This window comes from Caretta caretta, chromosome 14, assembly GCF_965140235.1.
Source record: "Caretta caretta isolate rCarCar2 chromosome 14, rCarCar1.hap1, whole genome shotgun sequence".
NCBI classification, from domain to species: domain Eukaryota; kingdom Metazoa; phylum Chordata; order Testudines; family Cheloniidae; genus Caretta; species Caretta caretta.
Genome location: NC_134219.1, coordinates 9,636,112 through 9,657,308, shown reverse-complemented (window position 1 = coordinate 9,657,308; position 21,197 = coordinate 9,636,112). Strand labels below are relative to the sequence as shown.

Below are 21,197 nucleotides of genomic sequence, written 5' to 3'. Positions count from 1 at the left end.
CCCCTAATCATTTTTGTTGCCCTTCTCTGTACCTTTTCCAGTTCTAATATACATTTTGTGATAGTTTTTAAATAAAGCTCAACCAGATATTATTTCCAAATGTTTCAGGGTAATTTATGCTGAGGCAGATCTTCAGCTGGCATAAATTGTCACAAGTTTCAATGCCCTATGACAATTCACACTAGCCAAGGATCTGCCCCTGCATTTCATTGTTTACAGTAATAAGTGACAATTTAAGATTATGGATTTATTGTGGCAGAATGCTTTGGACTAAGTTTTACTTCAATTTAAGCAAAAACAACTATTTAGGGAAAAAAGCATAGCAACATAGCACATTAGTTTAGGACAGGAAATGAAGAAAAATTGTGTTTCCAGTTGAAACTTCCAGGGAATTTGTTAATAATTATTATTGGCCATCAGACTGAAATTATCCATGTTGGAATTTGGGCAGGACACCACCCCCTACTCTTGCGCGTGCAGACACACACACAAAAAGTGCCAACAAATCTTTAAGGAGCTCAGCAAACAGGGCATGTCAGCCAAAAAAAGTATTACCTCCGACAGCACATGGCCAGTTAGCACCACAGGAGGCATTCATTCAGTACTAACTCAGAGGAGGAACCACCACCTACTTATCCCCCAAGAGCACGTCTGCGTTCCTTAGAGGTCTCTCATTTACATATCAAACCAGCCCATCCCTGTTTAACTTGTGAGAACTGGCAAGATCATAGTACAAAACATCTTGGGGAGAAAAGAACAACTGCTGGGACAGCAGTGATGGGTGGGATGCACAGAATGCTTTAGATCTACCCCTCTCTCTCTTTCTACTTGTTCTCAAGGAGGACAAAATAGCTGTTTGTGCTGGGAAGATATTTGTGGCCAGTGACTTCAGCCACATCCGCTAGAATCAGGCTTTCATCCACTCAGCTTGGGAATAGCTGTATTTCTCATGGTGTGGTTAGAAAGACATTTTTCAGCAGAGAATCCAGTTAGTTTCATTTGCAAGATGCCTGTTTCTAGGGTGTGGGCAGAAGGAGTAAATCAGGACTGAATAGAACCAGGTAAAACAAGGGGACTCTGACCCTTCTGTAGTCAGCCATCTATTCGCACTGTACATTCGATAAGCGCTCTCACTGGCTGCGTTCTCCTAACATTGTGGACTTTCTCAGCCATGCACCATCTTATTGTTACAGTTTTCCATATTGTTACAGTTTTCCACGTATAAGGCCCAAATAGATACGTTGAGCCAGGAGTGACTTGTTTGAGGTGAGGCGAGAAATAAAGAACAAAAGCAATGTACCTCAGGAGAGAACGAGAGAGAGAGAGAGCACAGCGCATAGACCTCCCTCTGTGGGAGTCTGCACTGACCACAAACAACAAACCGCCCATTCAGTTTAACCCACGAGGAGGGGAGTGTTGGAAACTGAAAGGTGCAGTGCACAGGGAAACAGAGACAATTTTTATGGCTATGTACCAGTTTATTATTTGTCAAGTGACAATAACGTGCTTCTCAGTCTGACATTCTCAATTTTCCAGATAGTTGTCATCTCAGGACTCCAAGCAATTGGTTCACATGTCCTCACCAGTTTAACGCTTTAGCTTGAAAAGGAAAGTGGAAAGGGCTGACAACTACGAACTTAAGCAGCCCGCGTTGATCCTCAGAAGGTCTATTTCACGGTGAAGATTGATCTTCTGACAGAAACAGACTCTGCTTTGTTAGGCTGATTGCCCGTGCTTAGGCTTTAGAGTTGTTGGTTTTTTAAATAAATGTTTGAGTGTGGCTACCACTGTTTCCTTTGGTTACTGAGAAGCCTGTCAAGTTCCCAGAGTGGGGATATTTGTGCTGATTTAAACCCTGGACAGATCTCCAGGTACACCACATAGACCGGGATGCAGCAGTAGCTCAAAGCCATCCCCATGACACTGTCTCCCCTACTCATGAGCTCCCCTCCCTTAGTTGACAGCTTCACCGACCTAGGAAACTATGTGTAGCTTTCAGGGGAGGTCCTCCTTGCAGAGGGAGATGTGTGTCTCAGGCCAATCCCATGGGCAACTTTGGACAGCAGCTTTGAACTGGACTCTGTTCAGTGGGAATCCAGTGGAAAGAATGGAGCACACAGAGGAGTAAATGGGCTACTCTCTTTTATATCAAAGGGAATTTCCTTAGTGCAGCTTCCTTCCTAGATATAATGAGCTGCAACTATTCAATTGGGACATCATAAATCATGGATCCCTGATGAGGCACAAGCTTCTGGCCAGTCACAGATGGAAGTGGAGGATGTTACAAAGGAGGCGAGTTCTTCAAAGCACTTCTCTCTTCCTCCCAGCATCACTCCAATCTTGCCTGGGTTCAGCTTTAGCCACCCATGGCATTTACATTCATTCCACTGGATTCCCAACTGCTTTTCTCACAACTGCCGAGTTCAGCTATTCGTTAGGAAAGCTGGGAGGTGCTCCAGTTTCTGGATGATGGAAAGGAGGGGAACTTGTGAGGTCTGAAGCTAATCTTTTACCTTGAGGTATTTACAGGAGAGGAAGCGAGTTAGAGGTGGGATCCCAGCATTATGGCCAACATAGACTTCAGTAGAAGCGGCAGGTGCTCAACACTTTTGAGGAGGGGGAAAAAAAAAAAATTAGGCCATGTATTTGGGCACCTCCATATGCACTTAAAAGTCTAACTTTAGGCAGAAGTGGGTTAGCCGGAAGGGGGTTTCACTAGCCAGGAAATGGAAAGAAAGCTCCAAGCCCCAGTCCTTTTAAGCTCTGTTCCTCGGACCTTGTTTATTAACTGCCAAACAATCACAAAAACTTAACTGATCAACACTGGGCAATAATTCCCATAGAGTTTTGACCTGCCTTAGCTAGCCTGAAGGGGAAAAGGCCCCTTAGCTCCCCTTTGACCCAGCTCCCCCTTCATTTTATACTTCTCCCCCAGCAGCCATGTGACCTGCTAGTTCCGAGTTTTAAAGAGCCCACAGCTGTAACAGGCACACTGGGATGTGTGAATGTACCCCAAGATCCCGTGTGCCTTCTTACACACCCTCTGCTGAAATCTGAGGTTAAACAAAGATATTACACTATGACTCCAAAACACTGGAGTCTATAATGGGAGTTTTAGTGCAGCTGCCAGAGGATCTCAGGACAAATTGTCACTCAAGATGGTCATCCACCTAACCCATTGTTTTGTAGCTCACACCTGCACTGATGATACATTTATCTCAGCAGGTTCATGAATCAACATTTGAGGACTTCTTCCTCAAAATTATAGGATCCCTGTTTTCAAATCTAAAATATATAGTTGTGTTCTCTGTGACCGTAGGAGAAAAAGTCTGATAGGATCTAAAAAAAGTTTTTACCTGGTTATTATAGTGTCTCTAGTATGATTTATTTTTCTTTTTGCATATACTGACTGGACTGAAAATAGTTACAACAGAAAAAAATATAGCAATCTTTGTTCCAATGCTGAATGTATGCATTAACTTGAAAAAAATTATCAGATGTGAAATTTAATATGAGAAGCAATCTTTGCCAGCAGGTAACAGAAAAGCCTATTTGTAATGCTTTGGAGCTTGTGAGGAATTAATAACAGAGAAAGAAGGAATATCATCAGGCCAGAGCCTTAGCTGGTGTAGACCCGCATCACTCCATTAAAGGCAATTCTTATTTTTTATATTACTGTAGCACCTAGGAGCCCCCACTGAAGTTAGGGAGACATGGTGCTAGGTGCTGTACAGACATATAGTAAGAGAGAATCTCTGTCCAAAGGGCTTGCAATCTGAAAACAGACAATGCAAGAGGAGAGAGAGACACGGAGTTGGGACGTAACTTATCCAAGGGAAGAAAGGAACTCTACACATTGGCAGGGGCAGGCACGGACACAGAAGGGCTTCAGCAGGGCCTGGTGGATGCTGATGAATCATCAGAATATGTTCTACACTTACGAGTCTGGACACACTCTCCCCTGTGCTGATTGGCTGTTTGCTCCAACTCCCTCAGTCTCCTCACCTGAGCCTCGTGCCACCTAGATTCCACTCTGCAACCCTGGCCTCATCCCCCTCACCCTCCTCTGTGTTTCATTCAGCTAACCCCCTCCCAACAAAACCCCACCCAGATAAAATTAAAAATAAAACAGTGGCACTGACATGCTGTTTGCTGCCCTCACGGTGTTCTCTCTGCTTGCATGTTCCATCCCTTTCTCCCACTCAGTGTCTACCACATCTATTTAAGCTAGGAGCTCTTTGGGGATTGTCAACTACTCTATGGCATAGTGCCCAGCACAATGAGGCCCCTAGCTGGTCGGTCCTTAGGCCCTACCATCATAATTAATAAAATTAATTAATTAATTAATTAATAAAAGGTCTCCTGACTCTTAGTCCAGTGGCCTGTCCACTAGCCCATGCTGCCATCTTGAGTCAATAGAGCTACACCAATTTACACCAGCTGAAGATCTGGCCCATTGATTTCAGTGGGTATTAAGAGCACTCAGTTCCTCTCAGATGGCAGGCTCAGTACCTTGCCCTGAGCTAACAGGCAGACAGCCTTGAGAAATTCTTCTCACCTCCTCAGCCAGGGGGCAAGGAAGATTTTCACTGTCACCAACACTGGCAGTAAAGGGCAGGCAAAAAGATCTGGTGCCTGGACTAGTACATTCTATGGTGATTCTGCCAGACAGGCTGAAGGATCTAACATCCACGTGCACCATTCCTTGCTGTACGCGTGCAGACTCAGTTTGCAACTCTTCAACCTATCACTTCTCAAAATTCTGGCAGCATGTTCGTTCACGCCAGGGGCATTACGAGCAAAGCAACACTGCTCCCAAAAAATACAAATCATTAACGTGTTTGGGTACATCGTTAAGCAACTGAAGAACATATTGCTCTACCTGGCAAAAAAGCAACTCCTTCTTGGAAGTAGATGAAAGACTTTTTTTTTTGTTAGTGAGCAATCCCAAACAACAGCTACCAGTTAAACTGAGCTTCCTTCTGCCATCTCATTCTTTTAGTGCATGAGCAAATCCTGCTTTTCTTAACATGACACAAAGCACTAAAACTGAAGCAAGTGCTCATATGCTCTGTACTGCTGACACACAGCAATGGTTTATGTCAATAGCAGTTCTTTGGCCAGTTGCCTAGAGGTTTAAGCTTCCAGATATTGTATTTGTATATTCAGTTGAAGAAATGTATCCTCACATCTTCAGTCATACTCACATCAAAAGGGTGGCAAAACATTATTAATTAGACTAGCCTAGAACTGGAATTTTCCACAAGGTTTGGGGTAGTTGCTTTAGTCTGTGCTTGCACAAAGCCCCAGCATCAGTAAGTTTCAATAACCATTGGAACACAACTATACATTTCCATGTAAAGTGGAAGTACCTGTTTGCTATACGCTCCTGCAAATATTATGGGCCAGATTTTCAGCTGATGTAGATCAGAGCAGCTGCACCAGCTGTGGATCTGTCCTTTGAGCTTTCTCTATGGAGAAAAATTATAGTTAAAGTTGAATTCAAATTTCCATTATAACACAGCCCCCCCTTTATTTATTTGGCATAAACTCTCTCAAAGATTCTTTTCATGAGCTCAAATTTTCCATGCATGCTCTCAGCCCAGAGGGGAAATTTTGAGGGAAACCCCATCAGCTATTTTTAAGTTATTGGAGAGTGAAAAGAATTCAGCTTAAAAAATTAACCTTTTTTTTTGGGGGGGGGGGGGGGGGGCTCACAAATATCTCAAACTTGGAGAGAGGAAGGACATTCTTGTGGTTAAGGCAACAGGGCTGGGACTAACACCACCTGGGTTCAATTCCCATTCTGCAACAGACTGCCTTTGTGAAAGGGAACTCATTTAATCTTGGTGCCTCAGTTCCTCATTTGTAAAATGGGGATATTTACAGTCTCTCACTCTTTGTCTGGCTTCTCTATTTAGACTGTAAATTCTTTGGGGCAGGCACTTCATTTAACAGTAACTAGTATTTAAAACCACCCTAGATGTACAATGAGAGAGAGTTTGTACCACTGGGAGAAATTTAACTCTTCATTGGCACTTACCATAGTACTTGTATAGTTTTTACACTGAAATATAGATACAGCATGTGCATGTAGCTATACAAACACGCGCATGCAGCATGCAAATTCTTTCCCTGTGTTGTCCAGTTGTGCTAGCAAGCAGGAGAGTACACACAACCAACCCCCATTCTGGTAGACTCACATAACAGCTGGGCAAGATTCCACTATGATTGGGTCATCACCAACACGCCATCAGCTGACATTCAAGGGTGAACGTAAACACATGCTGCTCCTTTTTAGGAGAGCCGTCCGCTCTGCATTACCTCTAGTCCCCACCCGCACCTAAGTCATCCCACCATGCACCAAGGAAGGGATGCCATCTGCTCTTGTGCCTTTGACTTCTGTTTGGTGGGAACAGGAGGTAACGGATCAGAACAGGTCTCGAGAGCAACATCATACTGGAAAGCAATCACTGGAAACAGACCAAGGTTGACTAAATAATTACCAGGGCTGTTTATGCTAGGATGGTCTAGCAGTTCAGGACAATCAGCTGCAGCGGGCACCACCCTACTGCGTTACCATCTGACTGATGTACGCTAGTCTCATTTCCATTACAGCTAATACAAGAGCATGTTTCATTAGAATACACCACTCTAGTTCACACGAGCAGCTCTGAAGCTATAAATTGGTACCACCTTCTGCTGATATTCTGACAGAGTTTTGTCTACAGCCTTTCCAGGAACCTCAAGACAATAAGTGGAATAATAATATCAAGAATAATTAGCACCAAGTACTTTTCTAAACCATTGTTAAAGCCTCACAATATCTCTAGGAAGTAGGTATTAATTAAGGAAGAGGGAAATTGTGACTTGCCCAGGGTCTCATAATAGCAAACCAGGAATAAAATGCTGGAGTTTTGACTCTCAGTTCCCTGCATCAGAACACACTGCCTCCCATGCCAACGTAACCTTGCATGTTCTTAATAGCACTGCACTTGTGAGTGGAGCTGGTTGAAAAATGATTTTTTTCCCAGGTAGAAAATATAGATTTGTGGAGAAAATTCAACCATTGAAAAATTTTGGCTGAAAACTGAAATATTTTGATTTGGAAATACTGCTGTAGTACCTCATGAGAGCTGTAGTTCAGGGGGCTCAAATGTCCATTCTCCTCTATAGGCCAGACTCCCTGGTCAAACTACATCTTCCATGATGCACCATGGTTTCTCCTCTTGGAGAGGGGAGGCAATGAATCATGAGAGTCCCTTGCCATGGTGCATTATGGGAGATGTAGTCCAGCTGGGGAACCAAGTCTGTAAAGGAGAATGGGGTTATGAGCCAACCAAACTGCAACTCCCAAGAAGGACCCTGGTAGCAATTTCAAATCAACTTATTTTGGTTTTCAGCCAAATATTTCAGGGTTTGGAAGCTTTATGGGTTTTTTAATAATGAAAAAAAAAATCAAAATTTTCCACAGAAAGAGTCACAAAAAACAGAAAAATCTGTTTAGTCAAAGACAGAATTTTCCAACATAAAAGTGTTGACAAATTTTTTTATTAGCTCCCATTCTGAGCATTAAACTGAGCTTTTGTGGCAAATGGAAGACCCCTATACCTTGAAAAACTCACCTTCATATTAGGCTAGTGGTGAGCGGAGACTTCTGTTTTTCTGATAAACCCTGTTCATTTTGTCCTCTTACCCACCCCCACTCTGCTGCCTGTTTTTCAACCTGTTGCATCCTGTCTCACACGTAGACTGTAACATTGGTGTTCATGCCAGCACAATGGACCCCTGATCCAAAGCCCATTGAAGTCAAAGGGAGTCTTTCTATTGACTTCTATGAGCTTGGGATCAGGCCCAGCATGCAGAAGTTTATTAAACTTCTTCACACTGATTAATACACACACACACCACTAATGGACTTATGGCTGTTAAAAGCAATTTTTGCCAACTATACACCAGTAGAGATTGAGTACAGAGTACTCAAACATTTATACAAAACATTGGGGTGAATCACAGTCCAGCACGCTTGCAAGATCCTGAGATTGTAGCAAAGTGCAATGTCCTACAGCAAACCAGCATTATAAACTGCCATGCACAATCTCGTGTAGGCAGCACAGGTAACTTTCCACCGGGGCTTCAGCACAGACTGACATTCCGATTCCTGCTTACAATAGAACGTCACTAATCATCGCTTCGCTAATCCACGTTTTATTAAGTGCACCAAAACCTCACCGCCTCTCCTTTCCCCTTAGCAAAGATTTAACAGCAGGGCACTGGAATGAGGTCTCATATTACTAAGACATGAGTATTTTTAACCAAGTGTGCTGCGCACATTGATTTGGACATTCTGAAGTAGTTTGATAAATAATTAGAGCTAAAACTAGAGTTGACAAAATAAAAGCCAAGTCTTTGGCGAGAAGAGAGGCCATCTGGGGTTTCAGCTACAAAAGCACATTCTAACAGAATGCTCCTATTGCTCAGCACTTCTCAGGATTTGGTCCTGTAGGAACAAAATACATTCCCTGATATAGGTGCTTTGCTTTTTTGCTATATATATGAACTTACTCTCCAGCTTACTTGCAACATGGTTTCCCAGCCATTCCTGCCTTCATGAAGTAGTCTGCATCCTTTAGATGAAAGCCAACAAAGCTCCATAGTCAATGAAAACATTTGATTATGCTCTGAACTAAGAAGGCGCTGTCTAATGTGGTGCCTTATCTCTGTGCTCAGCAACCCCTACTATCTCTCTGAATTAGGTCATACAACTCAACCCGAAATATCAGCACTGAGATTCTTTGGCTATGACAGTTTCACTTTCCAAACCTACCAGATGTTACACATATGCCATGCTTAAGACTGGAACTAAAACGATAGTCCATCATTAACCTTCTTCCTGTTTTCCAGGACAATTTTAAACAAGTGAAACAAATAATCAGTTCACTATCTCGTTCATTTTGTTTCTTGTTGATTATGTCTGTTATTGACTTGGGGCATGAATATGGTTGCCAACTTTCTACTTGCACAAAACCAAACACCCTTGTCCCACCCACGGCCCCACATCTAGCTCATTCCATCCCTCCCAGTCTCTGTCACTTGCTCTCCCCACCCTCACTTTCACCAGGCTGGCTCAGGGGATTGGGATGCAAGAGGGGGTGAGGGCTCTGGCTGAGGCCAGGCATGAGGAGTTTGCGGTGCAGGAGGGGGCTCCGGACTGAGGCAGGGGGTTGGGGAATGGGAGGAGATATGGGCTCTGGGCTGCAGTAAATAATGCAAATGAATTTCTACTATTCTATTTGGAAATTTGAACAAATTCACTACCACTATATTTATTCCTTGCTTTTGCTATTTCCACCAACATTCATGAAATCAAGTTTTACTGGCACAAATGCAGACAGCAAATTTTAAGCTCATGAAAAGCCAATTTTATATTCTCCATCCAAAAATTAATTACAGACATTATCGTCCCAGTCAGGAAACAGAAACAAAACCATAGCACTTACGTTTTATCCACTGTAAATCCACCAAGTTTGGGAGGCTTTAACTAATTTCTTTAACTTTAAATATGTTCAGAATTGTAATTGAACTGCGTTCATTTATTGTTGTCGGTTTCTTTGCTGGATTTGATCAAGGACCCTAGCTGGAATGATAGCAAAGTGACAGCATTCTTCTATGTATGAAGATTAGCCTTAGAAGATAAAGGAGATGGGCGAGAGTTTTTCCCCATTTAGTCACTGGTTTGAATCAGAAATCATTACATGCTGACATCCATACAGCGATTGAGAGAGTCAGGGGATCTCTCAGTCCACTTTCCAGTGTGCAGGCGTTCACACCATAGAATAAAAAAGGTGTAGGACTGGAAGAGACCTCTATAGGTTATCTAGTCCAGTCCCCAGCACTCAAAGCAGGACTAAGTAATAACTAGGCCATTCCTGACAGGTGTTTGTCTAACCTGTTCTTAAAATCCTCCAATGACGGAGATTCCACAACCTCCCCAGGCAATTTGTTCCAGTTGAACAAATTCACTATGACTACATTTGTTCCCTGTTTTTGCAATTTCCATCAACATTCATGAAATCAAGTTTTACTGGCACAAATGCAGACAGCAAATTTGAAGCTCATGAAAAGCAAATTTTATATTATCTTTCCATGTGCACTCATACCAAAAACTAATACTGACAGTTAGGAAGTTTTCCTAACATCCAACCTAAATCTCCTGTGCTGCAATTTAAGCCCATTGCTTCTTGTCCTATCCTCAGAGGTTAAGGAGAACAATATTTCACCTTCCTCCTTGTAACAACCTTTTATGTAATTGAAAACTGTTATGTCCCCCTTCATTCTTCTCTTCTTCAGACTAGAACAAACCCAATTTTTTCAATCTTCCCTCATAGGTCATGTTTTCTTGACCTGTAATCATTTTTTTTTGGTCTCCTCTGGACTTTCTCCAATTTGTCCACATCATTCCTGAAATGTGGAGCCCAGAACTGGACACAATACTCCAGCTGAGGCCTAATCAGTGTGGAGTAGAGAGGGAGAATTACTTCTCGTGTTTGGCTTATGCCATTCCATCCCATCAGAACTAACACCGTGGTAGGCAGCCTCAGAAGACAGGCCAAAGGCTGAACGTGCATGGAGACTGAACTAAGACGACTGGCAGGGCAGTAGAGAGGCCACTTCTTTTGCTGTATCATCTGAGGCTAAACAGAGAACTTCATTCTCCAAAGCTGCCAGTCCTGGCATTGTTCAGAAGCATCACGGACACATTGTGCCAGATCTTCAGCGGGTATGAATCAGCGTAGTTCCATAAACATCAGTGGAGATGTGCCCATTTACACCAACGGAGGAGGCGGCCCACGTAGACTGACATTTTAAATTAAAAGACGAGGAGTATAAACTCAAATCATAAGAGAGCCTGTTGAGCCGTACATTTCCAAGTGAGCCCCACGGAAGGCAGCCCTGCACACAGGAGTAATAGCATTGATTCAATGTGTGTTAATGTTACGATTCATTATCTAATCCAGGCTTGAAGTTCAGACTTTGTCAGCTTGTTACAAGAGGTCAAAGCTGGATAACAGAACATGGCACCTGAGCAGCAGCATATCGCCTCCATCCCAGGCAGCCACACTCCTGCCATAGCAGGGCTTAGCACCTCCCATCTTTAAGGATTGCCTTTCTTTCTTCCTGAATGAGGACAATGCTGGAAGGACACTCTCCAAGCGGCACTGCTGGTGCGGTCTGTACCGTACTAGTACTTCATTCTCAGCTCCCACAACACGCTCACTGGAGGAGGCTTTGGAGCTGGTCAGGTGGGTGCCCAGAGCAAAGCTCACTGCAGCCGAACAGACGTGATACTGCTCCAGGCTTCTGTACGTACATCTTTGCTGCCCTCAGTCATTCAAAGCCTGCAAAGCTACTCTAACCTCCTGCCCCTTGCTCCAACTGCAGTCAAATATTTTCACTTCTGCAGTTGCTTTTTGTACATGGATCTAAATGCCCTTTACAGACACTGATCAATCAAGCCACAAACGACCCCCTTTTATTGGGCTTCAGTGTTGTTATCCCCATTTTACAAAAGGGGATGCTGAGACACACAAGTTAATGGATACGTTCCCAGAGTAACAAATCTGTAGGGCATGGTCAGGAACTGAAAGAACTCCTCACTCCCATCCTTGTGCTTTAAATGGGACACCATTTCTCTCTCCATGAAAGTATCTTCTGCCTGGGCACTGCTCTAGCTGGGCACTCAGGCACAGGACTTTAGTCTGCCAGAGGCATTACGAACGGATCACAGCACACTCGTGGCAGCAGCATCCCCAAGCTTCTTGCACGGTAGAAGATGCTAGTGGGAGGGTTTTTAATCACTGTTAATTCAGCACAACTGGTGGTTTGTTCAGTATCACTGGCAAGCCTGGTTTTATACACAGCACAAACTGAGATGGGCCAAGCTCCAAGATGAGAGCAAGCTACATACAATTAGAAACAGTCCAGAACTCAGTTCCAGAGCCTGATCCAGATCCAAACTCTCCCAGAGCTTGAGATGTGCAGTCAATGTTCCCATTCACATCTGTCTTACAGAAATGAGCGAGAGTCACAGGTTTCCCCAGAGACAGAAGGGGTTTGGACCCAGTGACAGAGTTTGTCCCGTGTCTATTTAAAAGGCTCATGAAACCACATTGCCTGCATCAACCCGATACTGACATATTTAACACCTGATTTTTCACCTCTCCGTTGCTGAGTTAGCCTTTACACTACATTTGTGCTTTCACTTATACTAACTACTGTATCTAATGACAGTGGAAGTCCCAATTCCCAAAGCAGCATGCCGGGTTTTTCAACAGACACAACCCAAATCAACACTCACAGGAGTCCTCCCATGTGCTGCTTTGAATCTTTAGGAGTTAACATCAAATTCTAGCTCCTCTGTCTATACAAAAAAGTTACTTAAGTGCCAGGTGTTATCTCCTAGGGCAACTGCTGTGCATACAGCACAACAAAGGAAATATTCCCTCTGTTATTATAGACATAAAACAAAATCCTTCCTTGGCATAACTCCACTGAAGTCCGCATCCAGTTACAGGGATCTCCTCCTAACAAAAAGGATCCAGTAGCTCAATGCAACTGACGCTGCACCAGGATTTTTTTTTTTTTTTTTAAGTAAAAGAAACCCATAAACATTCTTATTTGGATCTGCTGTAAGGGAGGAGTATTTCCCACTGACCAATGGTTTCTGAGAAAACTTCTGCCTCTGTGGACAGCTGCTACAGGAACTCCCCAAGCAATAAGGCTTTGAATTCTGCAAAAAAAGTGTTAAACTCTTTCCAAAAAGCTAATAAAACCAGCTCTTCTGTGTAATGTGAGTTACACCGCCTTTATATTTGTTAGATCTCACTCTTCCAAATTACACTGTTGGGTTTTGCTTCAAGTGAAAGTGGAGGCAAAATCCCAGTGCAGTATTTTGTAGGTCATCCAAAACCACACACACACTATATACACACACACACCCCATACATACACACCTGCAGCGAGTGTGTGTACTAACACACTGTAAATAAGTAAGCAATGACCAAACCCAAACCAAACCTTTAAATCTAAACACAGCTCCATTCTCCCACTCCCACTCCAGTGGGAATTTTTGGCTTATTCAGACCTGAAGTCCTGGGTGTGATTTGACCCCTGCATTTTTGGGTCCTGGGCAGATCCAAACTCACAGGGAGAGGTCATAAATATATCTCTTCATTGAACTTCTGTTTCCAAACTAGACCCTGAAGCTGAAAGAAGCAGCTTCACAAACACAGGACAATTGAAGTACTGCCATGCTAAATGCCAATTTAGCATCTGATCCTAAACTCACTGAGGTCAATGGTCTTGGATCAGGCACTTACTAAGAACGCCTAAAAGCATAGAAAGACCTATAGTACTTAAACTCTTTCCAGAGAGACATTTTATAATTCATTTGGTCTTTGTCTCCACCTGCTGATATGGAGGAATAATACTCTAGCTCTTTGTATGATATTAGAGGGGAAGTATTGAATGCGTTCCTCGTTAAAAAAAAAATATTCATGCCTTACAGATCAAAGGACATTAACCTTGTCTGTCATAACTGTCAGATATTACAATAGCTACTATTAAAAACCCAACATTCAGAGGTAACCACACTATCTTCCCTTACTTAGAATAAAAGATACCATGAGGCTATAATTACAGAAGACTGGCGATTTTATGGTATGCTCTGCCAGTAAAATAAGAAGCTCCTGAAATATAAGAAACTGTGTTGAGAAGAAATAACTATTTTTAATTAAATGTAAACAGGAGAGAGGTTTGTGGGATCTTCCTAAACCGAACTGAAAGCTGAAAATGGTCACAGCATTTGATTAAAATTGTTCTCAAACAGCATCCAGCAACGGTATGTAAATACATAGACATCCAAGAATTATAATCTAAACTATCACCTGCCTAGGCCTAAACTAACCCTGGTTATGCTCAGATGTTAAGGTAGTAGAATCATAAACTAAATTATCATCATTAAAACTTATGCTGAGCCTCATCTGTAATTCATTCAGAGATCATACAGATTACAGAGTTGTCGGCTCTACAGCTGCATGTGCTCTGCATCTATTAATTAATTCCACAGACAACATACAAATTTTACAACTGCAACTGTTTTCCAAACTGGGATCTCTCAGGTTATTTCAACAACTATATTTACCTGACTGGCTTTATTTCTTTCCTGTCACTAACCTTCTCGAGATTCGGACCCTAAAGGGAAGGCAAGCCAGGGGGTGAGGATCCTGTTCACTGCTAAGCCAAGTTGATTCATGCCAGCATCTGTCCGCACCAAAACTGGGGAAGCCCCAGGAGCTCATTAAAGCGTTGGCTGAAATTTTCAGAACAATGGCTGAGAAGCAGCCAGCCTGAACAGCAAGGGGGCACAATTGTGCCCTGAGCAATCTAGTATTTTTATTTACTCAAACCACAAAATGCTTCCCATTCCATGGAATGTGTTAGAACACCAAATATAAAGTACCAGGAAATTGCATATTAAGGTGCATGCTTGCTTGGACTGAACATGCTCTTTTCAGAGTTGGCCCCTGGATTAGAACTTCACAGACCACATCTGGATTTGGATCTCAGCGTTGACGATCAAGCCATGGGTGTGTGTTCACTATAAAGGAAACGATCACTGAAAACAGTGATTGCAGTGTCCAAAATAAGAGCTCTTCAGACCTTGCAGGACAGATGTGTTGTTGGCACGGTCAACTGGTGTGATGACAGAGCCATGATCACTTTGCTTTTATTTCCCTGCTCCACATTTAATATTGTTTTTCAAATTAGTTTGGGGTAGTTTTTATAACCCTGCTAAAAGTATAATTTGTTGACCATGAGGGATATTGCCTAAGAATGCAAGAACTGCCATACTGGCTCTGATCAGTGGTCCGTCTGATCTACTATCCACTCTAATAAGCAGCAGCAATTATATTTGAAGAAGTACTGAAAAGCACTTTGTGGCAATTTGCCACCATTGCGACACTTGCAGCAGTAAAGCAGTGGTTTTTCAACCTTTTTTCATGTACGGACCCCTAAAAAGTTTCAAATGAAGGAGTGGACCCCTTTGGAAATTCAACCCGTGGTCCACGAATCCCTATCACAGAAGTCTTAGACTGAAAATTGACTGAACAGAATTCTACTCGTTTCAGAGTAACAGCCGTGTTAGTCTGTATTCGGAAAAAGAAAAGGAGTACTTGTGGCACCTTAGAGACTAACCAATTTATTTGAGCATGAGCTTTCGTGAGCTACAGCTCACTTCATCAGATGCATACAGTGGATTGAAGTGAGCTGTAGCTCACGAAAGCTTATGCTCAAATAAACTGGTTAGTCTCTAAGGTGCCACAAGTACTCCTGTTCTTTTTGCGGATACAGACTAACATGGCTGCTACTCTGAAACCTTTCCATAGTAGTATCTTCTTAGTGCCCATTATTTAGGTTATTTCTACACTGCAATTGGGGGGTGTGATTGCAGCATATTTAGACATAACTGGCTTCGGTATCCATAGCAGCGAAGCCACGGCAGTATAGGCCACAGCATAGGCTAGCCACCCAAGTAGGTCCCCAGGCTCCCTGGCATGCTGGTACTCTGGTGGCTAGCCTATGCTGCAGCAGCTTCACTGCTATTGGTAACAGAGTAAGCCAGATTAAAACTAGCTCAAGTAGATGTATACATGCTGCAGTCAACCCTTTTATTGCGGCATAGACATGTATACATTTAGTGGTTGGCTTAAGCTCTAGAGAATGAGTAGTAATATCCCCAACTTCTTTTAATGTAATTCAGTGTTAGTACGGAGGTCTCATTATCCAGATAACATGTCTAATTCTGTTTTAAATCCTGCTAAGCTCCTAACTTCTTCTATGACATCTTTTGGCAATGAGTTACAAGAGTTAATTAAGTGCACGTAAAAACACTCATAAAGCTCAATCTGTCTGACTGAAAAAAATCTGATTTTCAACCAACATTTTGGCCAGGTACTTTTCCAAATCTGAAATGTGTCCAGCCATAAAACTAGGGAAGTTTCTGTAAGTACAGCAACCTTAAAAGTATCTCTTTTTTAAAATTCATTCAGCAAACAACGGAACTGAGATTCAGCTCCTAAAGAGAAAAAACCCATTTCTCCCAGCAGACTCAGGCTCTTCAATACATGAAGCTATTCCTGGCCACCACCAATGACGTCTGAAGCTCTTTCTACCATAACTGCACTGCAAACAGAATTTTCATCATATCAATACTGACAATGAAAAATTGCTAAATGGTTCCTACTTCTGCCATTATTGCTCTTGACAGTGTTTTACTGAATTAAGTGTTTGCACAGGTCCATTTTATATACAAGATATGAATTGACAGCACAGTTGTGTTGTTGCTAATTCCAAGGCTGGCATTCGCAGCAGAGATGGGGACAACTTTCAAAGACCTGGTCCAGATCCAAATAATCCCAAAGCGTGTGGATGTTTTGATGGAAGACTGCTAACTAAAGATGGGCCAGAACACAATGAAATGTTCTCTCTGTATAAAATCCACTTGCGATAGTCCTTCTGGAAACCAGCTTTTGTGAGGATGAAAAGTGCCTAGTGAGAAGTATTAGCTTGTCATTATCATTAAATGTGATGAGGAAATCAGATGTTAGGGTTGGCATTACCACTGAATGACGAATTAAAGTACTCTCCATAATACAGATTGGAAATAACCTTAAAGGCGTACAGAACTTTTTAATACAGTCAGCATTTCCTGAAGATATTTATTAGGGCAATTCTTAAATAGGATGTATTCTGTCTTCCCATAGAACAACTAGGAATTGGATATTAGTGTAGTAAGTCCTAAGTGTCCATAGCCTTGAACATTAACAAAAGTAATAGTAGCGCTCATGATCTAAAATTATATTAAGAACACAGGATTTGCAACGCTGAGCCAGACCTTTGTTACATCAAGTCTATCTTATACCAATAGGAGTGGACAGTACCTAATGCTTCAAAAGGATGGTGCAGAGGTAAAACACTTAGTGTTTCTAGCCAACTAAAAGACCCTGCACAGGATGGGGAAATTCTCTCCTGAATCCTTTGGCAATGAGCGTCTACTCTGGAGACCTTACTCTGTAAGATGCTGAGTACACTCCACTCTCACTGAAACGAGCTCAGTTAAACACAAGTTCGGTCTTTAAACTATCCTGGCTTTTTTTTTTTTTTTTTTTTTAAAGCCAGCTACAGCCTGTGACTCTTGGGTATTGTCTGGCTTCAAAGTGGTTCTTCATAATCTCCATTTACAAAATCCTGGCATACAGTACACGGGAGATGCATTTAAGGGCACAGGAAACTAAAGGCTCTTAGGGAACTAATCCTGCCACCGCCAAAGTAATGGGAAAATTCCAGTTGATTTCAATGGGAGTAGAACCAAGCTTTTACAGGAGTCATTTGCCCTAAATGTCATTGAATACCAGCCACACCGCATGATCCACATTGCTCTGGATAGCTCTGTCTTCAGACCTTCTTGCCTATTGCCAAGAGAAAAATCCTAGCTTCACACAGCTTTTGTTTAAGCATCTTCTGCAGAGTTTTGGAGTTGATGGGAAGAGGTCAGATTTGTCACGATTCATCTGGAAGAATTTCTCCAGTTAGTCTAGCAAGTCAGTGAAGCAATAGCACCTGCTGGCCATAAATGTAATGTTCCCAGCGACTCTGCCCATTTTGACAGAGACTCTTTGGTGTCTGGAGGATTCTTAAACTCATGGATTTTCAAAGTGAGCCAGTGATGGTCAGATTTATGAACAAAAGTACATGCACTTCTATAGTACCTTCCATCCAAGGCTTTCAAAGCTCTTTACAGATTTTAAGCAAGCCACGCAACATCTCTGTGAGGTACTTTGCTTAAACTCTCTACCTTAGCTTACAGATCTCTGAAACATTGAGAGTAATAAGTAATCTACCCAAGGCCACTCAAGTGGCAGAGCTTGGTAGAGAACCAGGAGTCCTGACTCCCAATGTTTTCCTCTGAACACTAGACCACAGCAACTTTCTCAAGTGACAGCCAAACTTTGAATATAGCTGGGCTTTCAATTTAAACCAGGTTCTCTGCTTCCTTTGAAACACTGGTACAGAACAGGAGCTGGGGATGCCCAAGTCATCCTCACATTATTGCCCCAGCAAAGTGGACGGGGAGACACCGTAGTCAGACGCCGTAGTACAGCTCCTTTGGAACCGTACCAGCTGGCACAGTTTAGAGCCATCCCCAGGCTGCTCTAAACTCTTCAGGAATCAGCCAGTTTTACCCAAGCCCTGTCTGCAAAGCCTCGGACACAGCAGGGAGTTTTCGCTCAGGACTGCTGTATTCCATCCTAGCTCCCCACCCTGCAAACCCACACACGTGCAAGCTAAATCTTATTCACAAGGAGCAGTTCCAGTAAACCCAGAACCCATGAGGGGCAGGCTCGAGACCTCATCCATTACACATCGAATTTTTTCAAACTCATTTTGATTTTGTTCATTAATTTTACTACAGGTTTCTAAAGCAGTCTCAATCCCTGCTGATTACCCCTTCAGTAAAACTAATTAGGTGTTCATTTTGAAAAATCATATTTCTTTGGTGATAATTTCCTCCAGCTTCTCAAAGCTGTGATCATCTTCCAATGTTGATTGTTCCTGCTTAACATTCAGGACTCAGGAGACAGCCCAATGCAAACTGGCTAGCTAGCTACTCAGATGGCCCTCCCCACAATAACATCTGAACATCTCACAATCTTGAATGGATTTTATCCTCACAACAGCCAAGAGATAGTGCAGTATTACCCCATTTTACAGAGGGGAAATGGAGGCATGAGATAGATTACATGACTTTCCCAAAGTCACTCAGGAAATCTGTCTCCAAGCTGAGAATCAAACCAAGGTCTCCAGAGTTCCTATTCTTTAGGCAATGCTGGAACATTAATGAACAGTCAAAACCAAAAACAGTCTCTGAACTCTTGGAGCTCTCAGTGTTAAATCCTTAGCCATCAATTCCATGGCCCCACTGGTCTTGATTTCGGCAACACCTGTGAAACAAGACATCCCTATCTGTATGTCCAACTACAGGAAACTCGGCCATCTCCACCTGAAGAAATAACGATGCAGCTGCATTTTCCTTCGGCACGTTTGCGATGAACACTAGTATCTAAGCTTCCTGAGTGCACTTGCACGTTACTATACTGAGGAGATGTCAAGAAAAGAGTAGCCCATCCTTTACAGCAGGTTAGCTAAATCTGGAGTGTACAAGCTATTCTGCCGAGGGTTTTTTAAATAGGCTCTTTTAATACATTCTTATATGTCACAGTACTACAAACCTCATAAAACTTGTGCATGCGAGTTACCCTAAATATTTAAGATAATACAACCAAAATTAAAACAAATTTCATCTCCCCATTCTTAATTAAAAAAAGAGAGCCTGAAGGACAAGGTAATCAGCATGCAACGTTGCTTAACAGAAAAAAATTTCAAAGGAAGACGCCATTTAACAGTCCTCGAGCCCTCCACATTCTGTCAGAAGGTATTAACAAGAAAGGGGCAGCTCTCCTGTGAGATCAGACAATGTAACAGAGAAAAAGTAATGGGTTGAACGTTGCGAAATGAGTGTCCCTGAACACAAGCATTAGAGCTGCTTCAGAAGGAATTTTAACAAAAGAAGCTGTGGGGCTAATTATGTTGTCTCCAAAGTGTTTAAAAATAAAGGGCATTGAGGGTTTACCCAGAACTTTACCAAGACAACAGCAAGGGCCAGACAGGCAAGCAGCAGCTTCAGCGCTACCAAGTAGAAGAATGAAGATGTCACTAGGATGGTTTCTATGGTGAGGTATCTGGATCCTGTGTTCCTATCCCAAATGTAAAAGATCCAATACAGGCAGAACAAAATGACAGCTAAACCTGAATCTCACTCGGGCATCCATGCTTTATATTTAGAGAAAAATCTGGCCAACTGAGCATCAAGTAGCTGTTCCTAGATTGCAGTAGTCAGGAACAGGTGCTAAGAGCCCAGTAGTAGAAATACGGAATAGCCAAGAATGAAGAGGCCTCCCTGTTAATATTAGAAAACTGAGGATACTTGATAAGACATGGGGGGCGGGGGGAAAACAGATGGTACATACAGCTTTAAAATAGTGCTGGACAGTGAAATGGAACAGAGGAGCACTCTCCAAAGGCTGAGCATGGGAAAATGGGCTAAAAATAAAACTGACTCTCATCAACATAATGTCTAAGGTAACATCCTACAAACAGGTGCAGCACAAAAAGTTACTGTTGAATAGTCCAATTTCAAGCTGCAAAGCAAGATCTCTCTGATTAATTACGAGACTGGGATGAATCAGACAGGAGATAAACCAGCACATAAATACACTGCATTTGTAGCATAACTCTCTCTAAGGAGATACTCTGAAGAGCCCCCCATATTTTCCCACTTCAACACCCCCACAGTGTTGTGCTGCCTCCATCAGCCTTCCAGACACAGAAAACTTGGATGGGGCCTCCCTTTGGAGATCATCCATGCAGCTCCCCATTCAGCCAGAAGGGGTGCTGCAGAGCAACACAAAGTCCTTGCAGTCTCTTCTGGTTTAAGAAGCAGGAAACCAGAGCGGGAATCACTTTTGGTTCTTCTTCAGATGATGGCCCCTATTGTATTGCACTGAGCTGGTGTTCTCACATATACCAGAGCAGCATTACAAGACTTCTAGGCTGTCCACATGGCTGTTTCACATCCAGAACAACCAACATTCTCCTAATGGGATACATAAAGCTAAAAGCAGACAGAGGAAGAGAGAAGTTAACATACGATATTGAAACCCACTGGTGAGTGTGTGCTGCATGTCTTCTCTGAGCTTGATCCACAGAGGACTGGAATCTGTTACAGTCCCAGCTGGCTCTTTAGTTCAAGCTGTGTCAACTCATGCATTTAGCTCTGGAGGTTCCTGGTTCAATCGGTGGTGTGCTGGCCAACATGGCTGCTGTCATAATATTGCAAGCATTTAATTCCTTTAACTTGATTACCTACTGCCATGTACTAGAGCCAAAAACTAAAATAAACTTGAGACCAAAGGTCCCAGACAGAAGCAGCCACGAGCAAAAGAAAAAGAGCAAAAGGAAAACACAACCCCAAAAGGGGAGATCTAGTGAAATACAGAGGACAAAATAATCAAATA

General features: G+C 42.6%; 1 protein-coding gene across 2 annotated transcripts in view; it reads right to left on the bottom strand.

Moving 5' to 3' along the window:
• The window catches only part of COPRS (coordinator of PRMT5 and differentiation stimulator), a 209,018-nt gene that overhangs the window by 169,747 nt on the left and 18,074 nt on the right, over positions 1–21,197 (bottom strand). The window lies entirely within an intron of this gene.